Genomic DNA, 5,539 nt, shown 5'->3' with positions numbered 1-5,539 from the left:
CGGGTCGCCCGCCGGTGCGTCAGAACACTGGGCCTCTCCTGCACCACTCAGCGTCACCCGAGAGTGGTTTCCTTGACTGGAGTTTCCCTCAGGTTGATTGTGACTCATGGTGAGCTTGTGTGGAGAACAGAACTGTCCTACGGGGTTTCCAAGGCTGTGAGTTCTCGGAAGCGGATCACCAAGCCTTCATCCCTGGCTTCCTTTTGCTCTCTGCTTTCTCACGCCTCCAAGAATGAAACATGACTGAAGACTCGCAGAGAAACTTTCGCTCAGTATATTATGAGAAAGTGGGATTTCGTGGAATTGGAGAAAAGAAATCACTAGAAATTCTCCTCAAGGATGACCGTCTAGATATTGAGAAACTTTGCACTTTCAGGCCGAGGTGCCCTCTCCCATCTGTGTACCGAGCATTGGTGTGGAAGGTGCTTCCAGGGACCCTGCCTCCACACCATCTGTCCCATGCCCAGGTAATGGTGTCGCCGGGAACAGTACTCTGATATCCTTCATGCCCTGCAAGTCATTCGCTTCCTCGGTGAAACCACACCTCAGGTTGGAGTCAATCTCCGTATGTATCAGCTGGAGTCCGGGAACTTGCCTCGAAGTTCTTCTTTTCCTCTGGAGCCAGAAGATAAAGTTTTTCTTGCCATCGCTAAAGCCATGGAAGAGATGGTGGAAGACAGCGTCGACTGTTACTGGGTTGTCCAATGCTTTGTGAACCACTTACAAAAGTACCAGGACTTTCTACCCCAGCTGCCAAAGGCTTTTGAACAGGACTTGCATTTGGAAGACAGTAGACAGCTGAATCATCTGAAGACTTGTTCTGCGGTGTCCAGACTTCCGTATGATCTCTGGTTCAAGAGGTGCTTTGCAGGATGCTGGCCTGAGTCCAGTCTACAGAGAGTTTGGGATAAAGTTGTGAGCAGATCCTGTAAGATCCTAGTCTTTGTAGTGGTAGAAATTCTGTTAACCTTTAAAATAAAAGTAATGGCCCTGAACAGTGCCGAGAAGATTACCAAATTCCTGGAAAATATTCCCCAGGACAACTCGGATGCAACTGTGAGCAAGGCCATCGACCTGTAACACAAGCACTGGGCGACCCCTGTGCATTCAGCCTGTAGACTCCTGGTGCTGGGGACAGGCCTGCCTTGAGCATCTTTTTGGGGGGAAATGAGTGAAAATGATGTTCTTGCTCTGATTATGTAAGTATAACTTCCCCCCCCAGTAAAATTATTTCATTAAAATAAAACAACAACCAAACAATCAAAGAATACAGCCTTCAATTTGGATTGCACCTCAAGTTCAAGAAAATAAAGATTCTTACCACTGAACCAATAGGCACCAACATGATGATGGAGAAAAGGTTGGAACTGTCAACAACTTCATCTTACTTGTATCTGCAATTAACATTCTTAGCACCAGCAGTCAGGAAATAAGGAGCCACACTGCACTGGGAAGATCTATAGTTAAGGACCTCTCCAAATTATTGAGGAGTAGTGATGTCAGTTTGAGAATTAAGATGCACCTGATTCAGGCCATGGTCTTTTTGATCACTTGCTATGAATCTGAGAGCTGGAAAGTGAATAAAGATGACAGAAGAATAATTGATGTCTTTGAGCTGTGATGTTGGAGAAGGGCCCTGAACATCCCATGGACGGCCAAAAGAACAAATGTATCTTGGAGAGGGTGCAGACCGACTGCTCTTTGGAGGCAAAGAAGATGAGGCTTCACCTCACATACTTTAGGCATGTTGCTAAAAGGGGCTAGTCCTTGGAGACGGACATGATGCTGGCAAGGGTGGAGGCTCGGTGAAGGAGAGGAAGACCCTCGGCCAGGTGGATTGACACGATGACTGCTGCAATGAGCTCTAGTGTGTCAGAAAGTGTGAGACTGGCACAGGACAAGACAGGGTTCTTAGATCTGTTGTTCATAGGGTCACTTGGGGTCATATTCAACTCAAAATCACCAAACAACTAATTCTATATCCTTAACATAATAAGTACTTCAGCACAGAATAAAACGTTAACAAATGGCTTCTTGTTGTTGTGCACTGTTGAGTCAGAATTGAATCACAGATGACTCTGCAAATCACAGAGGAGGAGATTGCCCATCTTTTTTCTCCCACAGAGCTGCTGGTGAATTTGAACCATGTGCCTTTGGAATTGCAGCACAGCTGCTTACCACTAGGCCATCAGACCTTCCCAATCAATTGCTAGGAAAGTCATTTTGAACAGGAAGCCTCTGACACCACACTAATGAGCACCTTGTATCTCTGGGTTTGAATCCACCCAGAGGTACCTCAGAATAAAGGCCTGGCAATCTCTGGGAGCAGGAGTGACTTCCACTTCCTAAACCACATGGCTCTGGAAACTCTATGAACTTTGATAAATGATAATAGTTATAGAAAGGCTTCAAGCCTTTTGTTCATAGGGTTACTGAGTTGTGCTTGACTCAACGGCAATCAACAACAAAAATCTCTTTCTAAAAAAAATCCCAAACAAACTAAAAAACAACCCATGATCCACTGGCAAGCCTTGGAACACGGCGCTTCTCTGGCACATGTGGGCCATCATGCTTGGGACTGACTTAATGAGCATGTGAGAAACTCCTGTGATGATTAAAAAACACACTGAACCACTGCGACGCCAGTTACCTTTTGCTGCAAATGTTGCTGTTGTTAAGAGCCATCAAGGTGACTACGGCTCCTAGTGAATGATGGATCTGAACACTTCCCTACCCTGTGCCATCCTCATCATCTCTGACACACTCAAGTCCACTGTCACAGCCACTGTGCTAACCCATCTGAGATCTGAGATCTTCCCCTCCTTTGCTGACTCTTCACTTTTCCAAGAACTCATCCTTCCTTAACAACATGACCACAGTATGTGGGGCAAAGCTGCAGCTTCCTTCCCTCCAACGAGCACTCTGATTGCACTTTCCCCAAAACCTCTCTGTTCTCTTGGCAGTCCATGGGGAACTCAGCACTCTTCTCCAATACCACAGCCAAAGGCATAGATTCTTCTCCTGTCACCCTGAGTCACCGTTGACTGTTAGGCTGTTGTTAGGTGCCTTTGAGGCGGGTCTGACTCAGGACAGTTGTATGTGTAACAGAAGGAACCTAGCCTGCCATCTATCCTGCACCATCTTCATGGAATGAGTCATATTAAAAGACAACCATGTTTCTCAATACTTGGGAAGGAGTAAGGAGGGGTGGGCTCCGTGTCTCCCCCTGGGATGAGAACTTGTCAATTCCTGGGCTGCATTTTGGATTCTGCACTGCGTGGGTGTCACAGTCGTTCTTACAAAGCATCTATCAGAGAAGCAATAGAAATCCCGCAGAGATTTACACGTATAAACGTTACTGTAGCATGATTTAGAACCACAAAAATTGTAAACGTCTTAAATGACTAGTAACATGAGAATAGTTGAGTAAATGTTTATACAGCGGGTGTGTGTGCCACTCCCTCTCTGTGAGGGAGGAGGTCTAAGAAGGAGAATTTCAGACACCCTATTGCTTAGTGAAAACCAAACGAAAGACACAAAGTAGCTCTCTCAAGATTGACACAGGGTTACCAGCCACAGGCTTAAAAGGCTCAGCCCAGGCAACATCAAGTAGGGAAAATCTGATGGGTGACTCTGCCTCTTAAGCCTCAGTTTCTTCATCTGTAGAATGAAGAACCTGTTAGGTCTACTGAGTGTGACGTATGCTGACTATGACAGCTAGCCCATTAGCTGTTGTGAAAGGAGCTCTGGCAGCAAAGTGGCTAAGAGCTCAGCCGCTAACTAAAAGGTTGGCAGTTCTAAGCCACCAGTGGCTGTGAGGGAGGGAGACGAGGCAGTCAGCTTCCTACAGATTTGTGGCCTTGGATACCCTATGGGGAAGCTCCACCCTGTGCTATGGGATTGCTAGGAGTGGGAATTGCTTCTCTAGCAGTGGGTTTGGGTGATGCTGTTGTATTTTTTGTTTTTCCTTAAGTCACTATCACCTGGACTCTGCCATGACTAAGATTATGTGCCAGCTCAGCTTCCTTGAATGCCTGGTGTGGCAGTTAGGACGTAAGTAATTCTCTTGATGGGAGCTGGTGTAAAATAAAATAATCCCATGATGAGGTCTGCTATGAGCAGCCAATCAGCTGAAAGGATGCCTCCTGGAGGTGTGGCCTTCACTGGGTACACATGGACACTCTGTCAAAGCTATCCAGCTTCTTCATCTGACTCATCACCATCTGAGCTCTGATTCTTTGGACCTGAACCACATTCTCTAGTCACATTCTCTGCCAATCTGGATTTCTGCCAGCCTCTGAGAGCAAAACTCTCAATCACTATCATTAATATCACATACAAGCAAAATACTGCTGAGGCTCCTTTAAATATGGCTAAAAGAGACAGACATTCAAGCTGGATTTAGAAGAGGCACCAGGGATAGCATTGTTGATGTCAGATGGATTACAGCTGAAAGCTAAGAATAACAGAAGAATGTCTATCTGTGCTTTGTTGGCTAGGCAAAGGCATTTGGCTGTGTGGATCATAACAAATTATGGCTAAAATTGAGAATAATGAGGATCCCAGAACACTTGACTGTGCTCATGGGAGCTCCATACCTAGACAAAGAAGCTGCTCTGTGAACAGAGCGAAGGAACACGGCATGGTTTAAAATTAGAAAAGGTATATGTTAGGATTGTGTCCTTTTTCCATACCTATTTAATCTGAACAAATTATTCAATGAGCTGGACTCTATAAGGAAACATGTGGAATCAGGATTGGAGGAAGACTCATAAATAACTTTTGTTATGCAGATGATACAACCTTGCTTGCTGAAAGTGAGGAGGACTTAAAGCACTCACCCCAGAAGGTTAAACACTGTAGCCTTCAGTACATGTTGCATCTAAATGTCCACAAAACAAAAATCCTCACCCCTGGACCGGTAGGCAACATCATGATGGATGCAGAAAGGACTGAGACTATCAATGACTTCATCTTTCTTGGATCCACAATCAATAATACATTAGTTGTCAGCAGAGCACAAGATGTATTATATCCTGGGAAAGTCTGTAGTCGGCGACCTCTCCAAATTATTGAGGAGTAATGATATCAGTTTGAGGACTAAGGTGTGCTTGATTCAGACCATATTATTTTCAGTAACTTGCTATGCTTCTGAGAACTTGAACATGAATAAGGAAAACAAGAAGAACTGATGCCTTTGAGCTGTGGTGTCGGAGATGAGTGCTGAAGATTCCATGAACAGCCAAAAGCAGAAACAGGTATGTCTTGGAGAGGGCGCAGCCGGCGTGATCCTTGGAGGCAGAGGTGATGCAGCTTCATCGAACATTCTTTGGGCATGTGCTGGCAAAAGGCACTCACTCCTTGGAGCGGGACCTCATGCTTGGGGAGAGGGAGGGGCGGCGAAGGAGGGGAAGACCTTGGTGATTGACACAGTGACACAGTAACGCAGTGGGCTTGAGTGTGTCAGATGGTGAGGATGGCACAGGGCAGGACAGGGTGCAGAGCGCTTGTTCATAGAGTCACTGAGTTGTACTTGACC

The 5,539-nt window shown here is 45.8% G+C and overlaps 1 pseudogene; it reads left to right on the top strand.

Annotated features, from left to right (window-relative positions):
- Positions 1-239: 239 nt before the first annotated feature.
- On the top strand, positions 240-1,149 carry LOC102858072 (annotated as a pseudogene).
- Positions 1,150-5,539: the final 4,390 nt, after the last annotated feature.

This window comes from Elephantulus edwardii, unplaced genomic scaffold, assembly GCF_000299155.1.
Source record: "Elephantulus edwardii isolate Elephantulus edwardi_28Jun2011 unplaced genomic scaffold, EleEdw1.0 scaffold00064, whole genome shotgun sequence".
In the NCBI taxonomy this organism is placed as follows: Eukaryota; Metazoa; Chordata; class Mammalia; order Macroscelidea; family Macroscelididae; genus Elephantulus; species Elephantulus edwardii.
The sequence above is the reverse complement of the archived record's forward strand: the minus strand, read 5'-3'. Positions and strand labels throughout refer to the sequence as shown.